The sequence below is a fragment of the Lutra lutra genome, chromosome 5 (assembly GCF_902655055.1).
Source record: "Lutra lutra chromosome 5, mLutLut1.2, whole genome shotgun sequence".
NCBI lineage: Eukaryota > Metazoa > Chordata > Mammalia > Carnivora > Mustelidae > Lutra > Lutra lutra.
The window spans coordinates 133,680,783-133,697,635 of NC_062282.1; the positions used below are offsets into that span (position 1 = coordinate 133,680,783).

At 32.7% G+C, this 16,853-nt stretch overlaps 1 protein-coding gene and 1 long non-coding RNA gene across 6 annotated transcripts in view; one reads left to right on the top strand and one right to left on the bottom strand.

The window, feature by feature from the left end:
• Positions 1-16,853, top strand: part of LOC125100392 (uncharacterized) — a 323,416-nt gene that overhangs the window by 273,565 nt on the left and 32,998 nt on the right. Inside the window, exon 6 of one of the 3 annotated variants that reach the window (XR_007127529.1) lies at positions 7,517-10,125. The exons of 1 other annotated variant lie outside the window; for it this stretch is intronic. This is a non-coding gene — a long non-coding RNA (uncharacterized LOC125100392). Of the gene's footprint in view, positions 1-7,516; positions 10,126-16,853 lie in introns of those variants that run through there. One more of the 3 variants, XR_007127530.1, reaches the window with a different exon arrangement.
• The window catches only part of TMEM232 (transmembrane protein 232), a 280,919-nt gene that overhangs the window by 76,430 nt on the left and 187,636 nt on the right, over positions 1-16,853 (bottom strand). The window lies entirely within an intron of this gene.

Below are 16,853 nucleotides of genomic sequence, written 5' to 3' on the forward strand. Positions count from 1 at the left end.
AAGGAATCCATCAAAATCCTTCAGGAGAACACAGGCAGCAACCTCTTTGACCTCAGCCGCAGCAACATCTTCCTAGGAACATCGCCAAAGGCAAGGGAAGCAAGAGCAAAAATGAACTATTGGGATTTTGTCAAGATCAAAAGCTTTTGCACAGCAAAGGAAACAGTTAACAAAACCAAAAGACAACTGACAGAATGGGAGAAGATATTTGTAAACGATATATCAGATAAAGGGCTAGTGTCCAAAATGTATAAAGAACTTAGCAAACTCAACACCCAAAGAACAAATAATCCAGTCAAGAAATGGGCAGAAGACATGAACAGACATTTCTGCAAAGAAGACATCCAGATGGCCAACAGACACATGAACAAGTGCTCCATATCACTCGGCATCAGGGAAATACAAATCAAAACCACAATGAGATATCACCTCACACCAGTCAGAATGGCTAAAATTAACAAGTCAGGAAATGACAGATGCTGGCGAGGATGTGGAGAAAGGGGAACCCTCCTACACTGTTGGTGGGAATGCAAGCTGGTGCAACCACTCTGGAAATCAGAATGGAGGTTCCTCAAAATGTTGAAAATAGAACTACCCTATGACCCAGCAATTGCACTGCTGGGTATTTACCCTAAAGATACAAACGTAGTGATCCAAAGGGGCACGTGCACCCGAATGTTTATAGCAGCAATGTCTACAATAGCCAAACTATGGAAAGAACCTAGATGTCCATCCACAGACGAATGGATAAAGAAGATGTGGTATATATACACAATGGAATACTATGCAGCCATCAAAAGAAATGAAATCTTGCCATTTGCGACGACGTGGATGGAACTAGAGGGTATCATGCTTAGCGAAATAAGTCAATCAGAGAAAGACAAATATCATATGATCTCCCTGATATGAGGGAGAGGAGATGCAACATGGGGGGTTAAGGGGGTAGGAGAAGAGTAAATGAAACAAATGGGATTGGGAGGGAGACAAACTATAAGTGACTCGTAATCTCACAAAACAAACTGAGGGTTGATGGGGGGAGGGGGATTAGGGGGTGGGGTGGGGTTATGGACATTGGGGAGGGTATGTGCTATGGTGAGTGCTGTGAAGTGTGTAAACCTGGCGATTCACAGACCTGTACCCCTGGGGATAAAAATATATGTTTATTAAAAATAAAATTAAAAAAACAAACAAAACACAAAAAAGCAAAGCAAAACAAACAAACAAAAAGAATAGCAAGAGAATATAATACTACCATGCTATAGAAGTAAAAGTAAAATGAAATAATAATAAATATTTGACTCATCTGAAAGGACACAAAACAGGAGAGAAAAACAAATAGACCATGTGAAAAAAGTAGAAACCACATAATAAAATGCCAGGTCAAATCTTAATATTTAAATAATTACAGTGAATGAATATGGGTAACATACTCCAATTAGAAGACAAAAACAATTTATTCTCTATGTTGCTGTGTGTAATAATTACTATTCATTGACTGACCTTTGATTTCTTTAAGTTTTTTTGTTTTTCAATTACTCAACTGTTTCTCTTCCAGAGATGCCTTTCCTCTAACTGTGGACTTTGCATTAGAAAAAAAAAAAATGGGGAAGAGGATTTCTAGAGAAAATACTGAAACAATTGAATTCTTTAAAAGATTGTATAAAGGGAAAATAGAAGAGGTAACATACCTAAAATAGCTGTCATTTTTTGAACATTTATTATTTAGCAGGAACTATTTTAAATATTTAATCTTCTTGGCAATAAAAACTTATAATTTCAATTATGTTCAAAAAATGATAAAATATTTTAAATATTAAAAACTAAAAAACGGACACTTGGGCAGCTCAGTTAGTTGAGCACTGGACTCTCATTTTTGGCTCAGTTCATGATCTCAGCTTCATGTCCGCCTCCACACTGGGCTGAAGCCTACTTTTCTCTCCCTCTCTTGCTGCCCCTCTCCCTGCCTCCAAAAAAAGAAAAACTAAAACAAACAAACGAACAAAAAAACACCCACATAATACAATAATACAAACAATATGGTTTTCAAAAGTAAGTGATGAGAAAAGGAATATATTTGCTTACCCTAAAAAGAAATAGATTCTGAGACTGGAAAAATATAAAATCCCCAAATAGACTGTTGTGTTAAAGCATACTGAAAAAAGAAAATAATACAGAGATAGTGAGAAAGTAGAAATGCAAAAATATGCTAAAAATGCCAATATATCATAAAAAGCAATGTTGAAAGTAATGATTTTTAAAAATGAGGTACAATATACCAATAATGCAAAGATAGCTTAACACTTAACATTTTTCTATTTATTTATAAATTTATAAATGTATTATATTATTATAAGCTGATAACATTCACAGGTTATTAATTATAACATTAATAACAGGTTATTAATTATAACATTAACAGGTTAGAAGGAAAAATTATCATCTCAATAGATCTAAAAAAAACAAATTATTCAGTCCCTGGATAAATGCATTTTAAAACTCAAATCAAACTGTGAAATAAGGGAAGACTTCTTTAACTTAGAAAAATATATCTTTTCAAAACTACAGCAAAAATATACTTAATATTGTAACTTTCGAAGAATCTCTTTTTGATTCAGAGAAAAATGTCAAAGACACTCATTATCACCACTTCTAGTCTAGATATAGGAAAAGGAATAAGCATATAAATAATACTGTTATTAGCATGTGGCATGATGTATACATAGAAATACAAGTGATTTCACAAATTATCAAGTATAGTAAGATGTAGAATGATCAATAGTTTATGCAGTATCCAATGAGAAGTTTTTCAAGAAACTTATATAATTTCATTGAAGAAAAAAAATCTAAATAAAATAGAAACCTATCATGGAGATTACAAACATTCTCAATTGATTTATAAACCCATTAGAATTCAAAGAAAAATTTTAACAAGACTCTATAGAATTGAACAAATTCGACCTAAAATCTATAAAAAGTAAAGGATTAAGAATAGATAAAACCATGTTATATATATGAAAAACTAGAAAAGATTTGCCCTGTCACACTCAAAGACCCACTAGAAAGTTATAATCATTCAAACACTGAGTAACTGGGACAGAAACAGAAAAAGGAATAAGTAGAGAAACAGACTATATGTGTGTGGTATATGACATAGCATTACAAATATGTTGCAAAGAATAGGCTATTCAATAAAAGAATACCATGACAATTTGTGTTCCAGGAGGGAAATGGTAATATATCCCTACCTTTTACTATGCACAAAAATGAAATATTTTAACCAGGTGGGTTAAAGACCAAAATGTGAAAAACAAAACCTTAGAGATTTTCTCAAGAAAATAAGGGAGAATAGGATAACAAGATAGGGACAAATTTTTTAAGTAAGATACAAAAATGCAGAATGATTATAGAAAATTATAAACTGAGTACACTAAACAAATTTTATACCTCAAAACACATTTAAAAAATTAAAACCTATTTTGGAAAAAATCTGGGCAATACAAATTTAAAAAATCATGAGAAAAATTCAAGCAACAGTAGAAAAATATGGCACAGAATATGGTCAGGTATTTCATGTAAGAGGATTCAAAATAACCCAACAACATATTAAGATATGTACAACTATAGAAGATAATGCAAATCAAAGGAAGAATGGGACACTCTTTCACATAATGGTAAAGAAATTTAAATCACTAAGTTTTGGCAAGAATTTAGATCATCAAGGATTCTTACACATTACACATCTTTACATTAGTTTTGCAAATTATACAATCACTTTAGAGAATTATTTGGCAATAGCTAGCAACATTTAATATGCACTCTTGTATGACTCAACAGTTCCTCTTCTGCGTATGTTTCTCTTGGAAGCTCTTACTCATGTTCCCAAGGAAACATGAGCTAGAATATTCACTCTAACACTAGAAATCAAATATTTAAAAGGTTGGAATTACCTAATGTCCAGTTGTAGCAGAAAAGATGATCTAAGTTTTAATCTTACATTTGTATACACTGTGTATACTGTATACAATAGTGAACTAGATCTATAACCATCAGTATAGTTAGTTCTAAAATACATAACGTTGGGAAAAAACAACTGCCACAGTAGAGAATATCAGAATCACAATTTTGAGTAAAAAAACATGTTGTAAATAAGAGAAATATTAGAAAAATTTTTCAAATATTAAAACAATGAAAGAAAACAAGTAAATCGCTTATCAATATATCTAGAATATATATAGACACCTGGACAAAAATGAGAGCCCAAAATCTTAGAAGAGTGATTACTTCTGAAAAGAGAGGGAAGATACATGGGTGGAAGTGTGGCGATGAACTTGAAACTATAATTTTTTTTTTCAAAATACAGAGAAAAAAAAAAGGATATGAGCAAAGTGAAGGAAATGTGGAAAGAGCTCACCTCTCTTAAATACACACCCATGTGTGGTATATTATTTTTGTTATTTGGTTCCTGTTTGACAATTGTTGTATTTTCAGTTATATTTAAACATAAGACTTACGTCTTATGTTTATAGGCCATATGAAGATAAGAAGGCCATTCTAATTTTGACACCAAAGACAGAAAAACATACAATACTGACTCATTTGACTATAGAAAAATTGAAAATGAGACAAAGTGTTTATATGGTTAAAACAACAAAAAATAAATTTAAATATAAGTGACTACTAGAAGAATCCTGTACCAATGTACAGGACAAAGTATTAAAAATTCTTAATAAATCAAAAGAGTTTTAACACTGTTGGAAAAAAATAGAGACTATTTTTTTAATGGGCAAAAGAAGGAAGCTGTGGCCAATAAAATTAGAAAATAAAAACATTGTGGCAAATAAATTAGCAAAACCCTGCACCTGCAACTCAACAGTAATCAGAGACATGCAAATTATAACAATTTATAATTATAACTAACATTATATAGTATTTTCACTTTAAAATTGGAAAACATCCCCCCAAAGTTAGTAACACATTAAAAGTTAATAATAAAATGTGTATAGAACCACAAAAGACCCTGAATAGCCAAAGCAATCTTGAAAAGTAAAAACAAAGCTGGTGGTAACACTATTCCAGACTTTAAGTCACATTACAAAGCTGGAGTAATCAAAACAGTATGGTACTGGCTCAAACATAGACAAATAGATCAATAGAATAGAAAGCTCGGAAATAAACTCACAATTATAGGGTCAATTAATCTTTGACAGAGGCAAGAATACACAATGAGAAAGAGTCTCTTCAATAGATGATGATAGGAAAACTGGATAGCAACATCCAAAAGAATGAAACTGGGCCACTTTAACATCATACATAATAAAATCAAAATGGATTAGGGATTTAAATGTGAGCTCTCTAGAAGAGACCCCAGGTAGCAATTTCTCTGAAATTTGCACAGCAACATTTTTCAAGATATATTTCCTGAAGCATGGGCAATAAAAGCAAAAATAAACTGTTGGGACTATATCAAAATAAAAAGCTTTTGCTCATCTAAAGAAACAACCACAAAACTAAAAGGCAACCTACTGAATGGGAGAAGATATCTGTAAATGACATATCCGATAAAGGGTTAGTATCCAAAATGTATAAGAAGTTATACAACTCAACACCCCAAACTCAAATAATCCAATTTAAAAATGGGCAGAAGACACGCACAGACATTTCTCCAAAGAGCACATATAGATGGTTAACAGACCTATGAAGAGATGCTCAACATCACTCAACATCACGGAAATGTAAGTTGAAAACATAATGAGATATCACCTTATACCTATCAGAATGGCTAAAATCAAAACCACAAGAAGCAAGAAGTGTTGGCGATATGGAGAAACAGGAACTCTCATGCACTGTTGGTGAGAATGCAAACTTGTGTAGCCACTGTGGAAGACAGTTTTTAAGTTTTTAAGGAGGTTCCTTAAGAAATTAAAAATAGAACTACCCCATATCTAGTAACAGCACTACTCTGTAAGTATCCAAAGAATATAAAAACACTAATTCAAAGGGATACATGCACCCCTTTGTTTATTGTTGCTTTATTTATAATAGTTAGACTATGGAAACAACCTTAGTGTCCATCAATAGATGAAAGAATAAAGGTGTGATAGATATATATATATATATATATATATATATATATATATATACATATACACATTAGAATATTATTTAGCTATTAAAAAATAACGAAATTTGCCATTTACAACAACATAGATGGATCTAGAGAGTATAATGGTAAGCAAAATAAACCAGTCAGAGAAATGCTAATACCATATGATTTCACTCATATGTGTAACTGAAGAAACAAAACAAATGAACAAAGAGAAAAATAAAGGGCAAACCAAAAAACAGCCTCTTAAATATAGAGAACAAACAGATGTTTACCAGAGGGGAGGTGGATGTGGAGTCGGTTGAAATAGGTGAAGAAGATTAAGAGTACACTTATCTTTTTTTTTTTTAAGATTTTATTTATTTATTTGACAGAGATCACAAGTAGGCAGAGAAGCAGGCAGAGAGAGAGGAGGAAGCAGGCTCCCGCTGAGTAGACAGCCCAATGCAGGGCTCGATCCCAGGACCCTGGGATCATGACCTGAGCTGAAGGCAGAGGCTTTAACCCACTGAGCCGCCCAGGCACCCCAACAGTACACTTATCTTGAGGAGCATTGAGTAATATATGGAATTGTTCAACTGCTATATTGTACACCTGAAATGAATGTAACACTGTATGTTAACATTGGAATTAAAATAATAAAGGAAAAAAGTTACTAGTTGCAGAGCATGTGGGAAAGGGCACCTGATTCAGTACTGGTGGGAAATATAAATTAGTATGGGATTCTGAATGGTGGTTTGGAAGTATTTACCAACAGCCATTAAATATGTATACCTTCTGACTCTACACATTCATGCTCATACACTTATTCTAAGTAAGAAGAAATGATGTTTGCTAATTATTCATCATAAGGGTATTAACTTCAGCAAACACTAGTTTAAATATGCATAAATAAAAATAATATAGATGTCCAACAACAGGAAAATAGTTAAATAATATGGGTAACTACTCAATAGATTACTTTGAAATAAACATTATGCTCCAAAAAATCTGATTATGATACATTAATAAGAGAAAAAGCAAGTTGTAAAACTCTAAAACAGCTCACCAACTACAGTTCAATTTTCTATGTGTCTAGATTTATGATATATAAAATTAACTGTATATGTTTAATGCATGTCCCATATATGGCTTATGTGTGGGTATGTGTGTACATACTGTTGAAAAAGCAGAACTGTAGAGTGTAGAAGAATACCTTTTAAATCTGCCCTGGCCTGCCCTTTCCAACTGGTTTTTGTTAGATCTAGTTCTTTGTATATCTTGGGTAAAATCTAGGTCAGGCCAGATCTAGTTTATGATTACTTTAGACAAATACTCCTTCAGTTACTTTTGTTATAATTTCAATACTTAAAACATCCAGTCATGTGTAATGCACAAACTTCATTTTAGATTACTGTTTCTATCCTCTTCCAGCTTAGAAACAGACATGCTGTCGACAGACGTGCTGTCTACAGACAACACAAGTGACTTCTTTGTACTTCAAAAGCTCTTCTACATGCTATCCCTGACTTCTAATCTTCCTAGGGCACCATCAGAAGGAAGTCGGTGAAGTGAGGAGAAGAGATGAAGGACAGAAATGGTTTCTGCTGCCTAGCAGTATCATGATGTGGCATAACCATTCTCTAGGCCTGACACATGCCTTACGTCTGCTTCCTGGAGATTCCCAAGCAGCAGTTATGTTAATGTGAGCTATGTCTTCTCTAGCTGACCACCTACTGCTCCCCTCAGCTATTGATTCCCTGCAGCCCACCCTTTCTCTTTGCTACCAATGCCTCTCACTCCTGGACAGCCCATATCTTGACCATGAAAAACACCCATGTATTCTTTTGTTCTGAAAAAAAGTGATGAGTATTTCAAAAGAGCCACTTCTCCTCTAGGACACCAAGTACACAGGCCTGGTTTCTATCTATGTATGACATCTTGCTTGGCCACAGGTAAGAGAAGCTTGGCTTCTCTCCTGAGAAGGTAGGCACAGAGCACAGACCACAGACCACAGAGCACAACTCTCCCTTGGACTCTTCAGAAAGGAACTCTTTTATATGATGCATCGTTAGTAATGACTGGCGGCCAATTGTAGTCAAGCCTGCTCTTCAGCTACTCCTCAAGAAGTCCTGTATAGCTAACCTAGCAGTTCATGTTAGCATGTGGGTACTTGGTGTCATTGTACATTCTTTTGGCACCTTGATCCATCTGAGAGACAGAAACTAAGACTCATTTCCACATTTATATGGATTGAACATACCCAGATATTTAAGGATATGTAAACACTGGATGTTTATTTAACAAATGTTATCAGTAGTTATCACTAGCAAGTAGAATTACATTGAGTGTTGCTTTCTTTTCTTGTGTCTTTTTACTTACCTATATTTTCTCTTTTTTTTCGTAACATACATATATTATTTATATATTTTTTAATTCTCTTGTAAATCTTAAAATACAGGTATTTCCTGGTGATGGGGAAAAACATCCCTAAAGATTGTATACAAATTTTATGCTGAAAGAAAAATGATGTACAAAATGAATAATGTAAACACATCTCCTCACTTGCCCCCCCAACTACTAAGGATTTATAGTCTGGTTAGAGTTACATATATGTTAAATGTTCACAGCTCTACATTTGTCTCTAAAATGCAGACTGGCAACTAGATGGATGTTTAATAAGAAAGTATGCACAAAACCCCACCTGGATTTCAAGACAGTATAATTTTATTTCCTTTCTATTTTCTGCTCAATGTCTTTGGCTGATAGCCGTGCAATAAAATCTTTCTTAAATCTGTTTGGTGGTCATATTTTAAGAGCTAGTTTTATATACTAGTATATATACTAGTATATACTAAAGAATCATATTTTTATGGTATCTTCTGCCATGATTGAGAGTTTTTCTCATCAGCAATAAGCTCAGGTACAAAATATTTAAATCACTGTTCTAAATAAGTGACTTACAAATTATTTTATCCTTTCATCCATCCATCCATCCATCCATCCAATTATCCATTTATTTCCCTAATATTTATAGAGTGACCAGGCCCTGTGACAAGTGTAAAGTGCAATACATACTTATATAAATCATGGTTTCTTGTCCCAAAGAACTTATTTCTTATAGAAAAAGAAGACCTAGAGTAGAAGGAATTCAATACACAGATAAATACTTTATCAATGTAAGATTATAGAACAATGATATACTTTGAGCTGTGGTCAAAGATTTAGAAGAATAAAAGTGACAATCTTTCCAACAAAGAATCACATTTTTTATGGGTTTTTTTTTTTTGAAAATTGTATATTGTTATGGCTTTATGGGAACTTTATAGCTGGTGTTGGCAACCTATTTTCATTTAATGCTTCTGGTTTTTTAATGTATAATATTAAAAATAAAGGATATCTTATCAATAATTATGTATTATAAGCTGAACTGTGGTCCCCAAAATTCATATGTTGAAGTCCTAACCCTCAGTACCTCAGAATGTGACTGTAATTGGACATAGGGCCTTTAAAAGGATAAGGGTAAAAGAGGTCATATAGGTAAACCCTAATGCAATCTGCTTGACTGGTATCCTTATAAAAAGAGAACACTGAAAGATACAAAAAGATGTTAGGAATACCCATGCACAGAGAAAAGTTCATGTGTATATGAGGTCCTAAAGAGAAGGCAGCCATCCACAAGCGAAAAACATGTATTTCAGGAGAAACCATATCTTGCTGATACCCTAGTCTTAGAATTTTAGCCTCTGGACTGCCCCAGTCTGTGGTATCTTTTTATGGAAGCCACAGCAAACTAATATAGTATCTGATCATAAAAAATAGAGTTAATAACAAAATTTCCATAAACATTTATTTGTGATTAATAAAGAAATATTATCATAATGATTCTGGTCTTCTTTTCATAAAAAGAAGTAAGCTGACAGTGGACTGCCCATGTTGTAATGAACAACCTAATGACAATATGACAAGAGTAATGAAAGACGAGCACAACTCTGCCAGCATTTACCAGATGTCATTCTTACTGCACTTGAGGCCATTCTTTTTTTTTTCTTCCTGAATGGCCTAAGGATATAGGTGCTTGATGATTTGCATTTTTATAAAAAAACAAAAACAAAAACAAAAAACAGCTTTTTTCAGTTAACTTACTTCTTGTATTTTGAAGATGGAGCTTTTAATTTTCAGGTTTTTGGCCTTGTAGTACCAAGAGACAAAGGATGATAAAATAGATGGCCTTAGAAATACAAAATTCATTTATTTTACAATAGTCAATAAACAGGACAAGAAGGTATGTGAAAGCAGACCTGCCTTTACTAGTTGGGCTCAACTTTAAAAATTGGAAAAGCTTTTCAAAGTAATCTTGAGGCCTGTTTCAGATTTAAAGAATAAGCATTTACAAATGAAACACAGTATTCTAAACACATTCAATGGAATATATCCAACTGTTTTGGCATTAAAGTATTTCTACAATAGAAAGCAAGCAATGGGTTTCCATTTTCCACTAGAAGTAATGGTTGGTTTGGCTTAGATGGTTGAGCATCTATAAGAAGACAAAAGCTATCCTGCACAATAGGTCTTTGTATTTTTTTTTAACTTTTTATATTATAGTAGTATTTAGAGATACGGAATGATGCTAGAGTCTAATGATACCTACTGTTATTAAGCAGTCACTCAAAGTAACAAAACTAGTTTTGTAAATGCCTTAGTAAAGCACTTTGAGTTCAACTTTGTGTCGTTGTGGGTTTTTGCCCAAATAATTATATTTAATTATTATGTTTACCTGTCAGCAAGTTGAAATGTGGAACTATAATATTAACAAGACCATTTATTACATAAATTTTTATGAGTTTGTTGATCAAACTGTCTTTCAATAGTTATATTAACTGTTTCTTAAGGAAAACCAACCTCCAGCTTATCAAAAACCTCTATTTCCCCTCACCTTGAAAGTCAAATTTCCTAAAATATCTGTATTCTCTTTAATAAATTGCCTACAAGAATACAACAGTTTCATAATGATGATAAACCACTGTCAACAACATCAACATACATCAAATGAATTGATTAAATCTACATGCTCATTTTGTATAATAGAAATACAATCACTGCAATAAAACACTGTCCTGGGATTAATGTCTTCTGCTTTGAAAATGTAAGTCTTGCCTTTGGCTTGGTATTTTATGAAGCAGCAGAGACCATTATCCTGTGACAACATTTTATTTCATTGACATCTCAAATATTCTTAATATCCTTTATATTTATGTTCAGTTTAGAATGAGAGGATTAGAATAGGTGTTATTACAGTGGAAAGGCATGAATTATTATATTCTGAATAGCATTACCATGTGACATGTCTCAACCACAGAATCTCTTGGCAAGCATTGCATCTTTCATTCTTATGTATTCACAGCAAAGCTGACTGTATCCCATGCTATAATTTTTTCTTGTGTTAATCATCACCATCAACCCAGTTTTGCTGCTATATGTGCCCACTTTAATTTACATACTATGAAACTCAATCTGATCACTAAAATATTAATAAATATTAAAAAGAACAAGTTTTCTAACTTAAAGTCAAAATAATAACCATAAATTCAAATTCTTATTCTACTTTAGATTCCTTCCTTTCATTTTGAAATCACTGCCCTCAGCACTTTTCCACACTCTGAATTCTAAGGATTTGCCTATGCATGTAAAATACAGAATTGCAATAATTATCCTTATAACTCAAACTAAGAGAAACACAACTTCATCTGAAATATCTAGGCAACTGAGGCCATTTTTTGGCTTGGATTATCCAGAAAATGACTTCAGTTTTCTACCACATTTTACATGTGTATATATAGAATCAGATACAGGGTAAATTAAACAAAGTAAGATTCAGAGTGTTAAATGTAAAGAGGAAGACAGAATAAGAAACTATGAAAATTCATTTGTGAACGTCAATATTGAAAGTCTATGCACAGCAAAGGGAGTTAACACAATTTTCAAGATGCTGATATCCATAAGGCAACGTTTTGAGCTTATCAAGCTTTTAAGTGCCAAAGTTGCTTTGTTTGTGTTAGACCACTGCTGCAATTACAGTTCAGCTAGCTAATGAAATGCTAAGCAGTGTTTTGTCTATGCATTGTTATAGAAGAAGTGGAAGTGTTTTGATTAAGAGCAGACGGGAGACATTGATTTTTTTTTTTTTTTTTTTTGGCTACTTCTTTATGGTTTAAGAATAAGGTAGCAAAAAGCCACGGGTTGATATCCTTAGTTGAGACTTAAAGTGTCAATGAATTTATGGTTAGGTCTACATGACCATGATAGAACTAGAAATTCTTTAAAAAGGTGTTGGCTTTTTAAAGAAATGACCAGTCTATATAATTTTGTGACTTCCCTTTTCTCCTAAAATATCCAAGAAGAACTCATGAGTCACAGCAATTAATGTCTTAAAGGCCTGAGGTATTGATTTCACTGACTTACTTATTCATTTCTTTTTGTCTAGCAGCTTCCGTCAAAATACATTTAGATGCAAGTCATAATGGAGGTATGGAGATTTCTTTTAGCCATATATTCTAGATATTTTCTCCATGTAGACCCAATTAAATAATAACACATAGAGAAAATATTGCATAAGTGTGTGACTTGATGAATTATCACTGAGTTCATTATATTAAACAACACATATATCAAGAAATAAAACATTGTCAAAGTAACAGAAGGCACTTCATGACCCTTTCCAGTCACTGGTCCCTTCCCAAATATCAATCCTACATTACAACCCTATATATTAGTTATGATTCTTTTAAAACTTTATGTAAGTGGCATAGCATATAATCTTTTGCATCTTGATTCTTTAGCTCAAAATTATTTTTATGTAAAAATAGCCTGTTCATTTTCATTATATAACACTTAATGACTATACTACAGTTTGTCTGATCTACTGTTCATGCATTATTTTGAATTTTTCCAGTTGTCCACTAGTTTTTTATTTAACAGTCTCTATTTTGTGGTGGTTGTTCATTAAATGCATTATTTTCAAAATATGGTCATGTCAGTATCCACCAAGGCACTACTGAATACAACTTACTTTCTATGTATAGTCAAGGGATCTATCCCAAGATCTAATTCTTTTTTGTAAAGGATTCAGTTTAATTCATAGCAACTTGTATTACGTATGTTTTATACACATATCAAATTCAATATAATATTAAAATGATTTTTTCAACTGAGAGGAAAAATACATAATTCTAATTTTTTCCTTTAAATCTATTCAATTAATACACAAGTTCCTTTTCATATATTACTTTAAACATTCATCCTTAAAATGGCTAGTTGTTATTTCTGTACTCCTTTTCCTTTAGTTCTCAGTGACATTTACAACTTGTTTTATATCCTAAAGAAATAAAAATTGGAAGATAAGTTAAGTAAGCCCAGTTTACTTTGTGTTCCTTAAATGGCAATGGAAGGAGGAGGAAACCTCTATATTCTACATGAAAGAAATCATCTCCAGAGATTAATAAATGAATTATTGTTTCCTTTTTTAATACTCAACTCTTACTAGAATAGTCTTCCAAGTTTATTTTCATCATCCTTTATTTATATCCATATGCAAGCCTCTGAGCAACTCACCCTACTGGTATGAAGAATTTATAGATATTTTCCCTACAAAATAGTTAGAGATAATGGAAGGATAAACAGAGAGTTCACTGTAAACTACTGACCACACCAAAGTAGAAGATTTGAGGGTTTTTTGGTTGTTGTTCATCTGTTTTCTTAGAGAACAAAGGGGAAGAATTTCTTCCGGATGCCTGTTATACGTATATACTTTTATATTATTATACTTTTGTTACAGTGGGACTTGTTCCTCACTCATTTCCTTTGATATTGATGGGGACTCCATTTGAACTGGTTCTTTGGAGTATGGTACAAGATTTTAAAAAGTAGTGGAGATCTTTCAAAGGATTAACTATTCTATGTAAGGAAGAGATGTGGAGAGTAAAGGTAAAGGTCAGCTCTCCAGCATCATCTAAAAAGGTGTCTACTGAAATATAGTATTCTATTTCCTACTTGTATTTGTAGAATTAAAATAAATATCAACCTATTTCACAACATTATATACACTAATAATTGTGTTCTCTTTAGTATTAAAGACTGTTCAGTACTGGCAAGTAAAGAATGGCTTATTTTGAATCCAAATGCCCACTTCTCTGATTTGTACTTTAAATTAGAAGACTACTATATATCATTTTTTCTTATATAAATAACTAATATACACTTGATATCTGTTGTCTTTTAGCTACCAATGGATAACTCATAAGTATTTGATAAAGATATCTGGTCTAATTTGGCACATGAGAATAAAATGAAGTGATATTAATATAGAATCTTAGACCTTTACTTCTTTTTTTAAAAAGATTTTATTCATTTATTTGATAGAGAGGGAACACAAGCAGGGAGAGTAGCAGAGGGGAGAAGGAGAACCAGGCTCCCTGCTGAACATGGAGCTGGACATGAGGCTCAATCCCAGGACTCCAGGATCATGACTTGAGATGAAGGCAGGTGCTTAACCAACAGAGCCACCCAGGCAACACTTAGATCTTTATTTCTATGTAATCTTCCTTCATGTGACACTAATGATAGTGAACTAAGGGCATTATGCTAAGTGAAATAATTCATTCAGAGAAACACAAGTATCATATGATCTCAATCATACATGGAATTTAAGAAACAAGGCAGGGGATCATACGGAAAGAAAGGAAAAAGATGAAACAAGATGAAACCAGAGAGGGAGACAAACCACAATAGACCCAATTGTAAGAAACTAACTGAGGGTTGCTGGAGGGGAGGGAGATGGGGGGACGGGATAACTGGATGATGGACTCTGGATAGGGTATATGATGTAATGAGGACAGGTTGTTATATAAGACATATGAATCACAGACCTGTACCCCTGAAACAAATAATACATTGTATGTTAATTTAAATAAATAAATAAATAATAAGATAAGTAAAGTATAATGTTACTGTTTCTAAAAATTCATTAGGACCCTCTAATTTCACTTATAAGGTAAACTTGACAATGTTAAATTACATTATTTTATATATGAATGATGAAATTACTTTTCAGATTATTTCACTGAAAAAAACATGATATAGGGAAAATCAGCACAAGTCAAGAAATCACATTTCTATTCCTAGACGTGTTGCCAATAAATTGAGTATCTTCAGACAAAAAACTTGTCTTTGAGATCTAGATTTCATATTTAAAATGAAATGACTGACCACTAGATTGTGGTGAAAGACTTGAAACACTCTCCTCCCCAGTTCTGTCTTGCCAAATCCCTGAAATTATGTAACACTTCACCAAACACACACACACACACACACACACACACACACCCCAAATATGTAATATCAGAGCTGGAAAACAAGATGGGGCACATTTTGACCAATCTCTGAATCATGGAAAATACATGTTGATACACTGAAGTACGGGCACCTGGGTGGCTCAGTGGGCTAACCATTGCCTTCTGCTCTGGTCATGATCTCAGAGTCCTGGGACTGAGCCCCTCTGTGGGTCCCCTGCTCAGCAGGGAGTCTTCTACCTCTCTATCTGCCCCTCCCGACCCCCTTTTTGTGCTTTCTCTCTCAAATAAATATATAAAAATCTTTTTTTTTAATGCACCAAAGTAGAAAACACAGCTCCAAATTATAGGAACAGACTTTTCTCAAAAGATGGAAATGCACTTGCAGTTGGTATATATGAAGAGTGGACTCTGAAGCAATCATCTGCATGATCCTTTGGTCTCCTACATCCAGGTGCATGATAATAGTACAAAAGGGATGAAAGAATGAAGGTATAGATGGGCAAAGTTTTCATACTATTTAAATTGGTAACAATGTGAACCAAATTTTCCTAAGTTATTATTTCCTAAGTTAAAGTTTAAATTTCCTAAGTTATATTATTAATTGTAATCCCCAGAAAACCACAAAGAAAATAAATTCAATGAAATAGTAAAAGAAATTAAAAGGGAATTAAGATAGTTCACTAGAAAAATATTTAACAGAAAAGAAGGCAGTAATCAAAGAATAGAGGAACAAGAAAATGAATAAAAAACAAAGAAAAAATGGGAAAATGACAGATATAAATCCTCCTTTATCAGTAACTATAATAAATATCAATGGATTAACTACTCCAATTAAAGGCAGAAATTAGGAGAACATCTTTTTAAATATAGATGTTATCAATGAGACACTTTAGATTCAAAGATATATATATATATAAAGATATATAAAGATTACATTATATATATAATATAAAGATATATATAGTATATACTATGAATATACTTTATGGTATATACATATAGTATACATAACTGAGAGTTATATATACCATGAAAGTATATACTATGCAAAGAGTAATCAAAACATCTTATCATGAAGCATAGATTTTAAAACAAAAGTTATTATTAGAGGGGTAAAGGACATTCAATAATCATTAAAAGGTCAATCCATCAAGAAGATATAACAGTTATGAATATGTACACAGCTAACAAGAGAGCCTCAAAATACATGAAAGAAAAATGAATAGAACTTAAGGGGTTAATAGACAATTCAACAATAATAGATGAGACTTACTACCCCATTCTCTGTATTCATAAAACAACTAGACAAAACATCAATAATGATTAGAAGATTTGAATACTATAAATCAAATAGACATAACAATGTTAAGAATAGAAACATACACGTTTTTCTCAGGTGTACATGTAAATGTTTTCCAGGA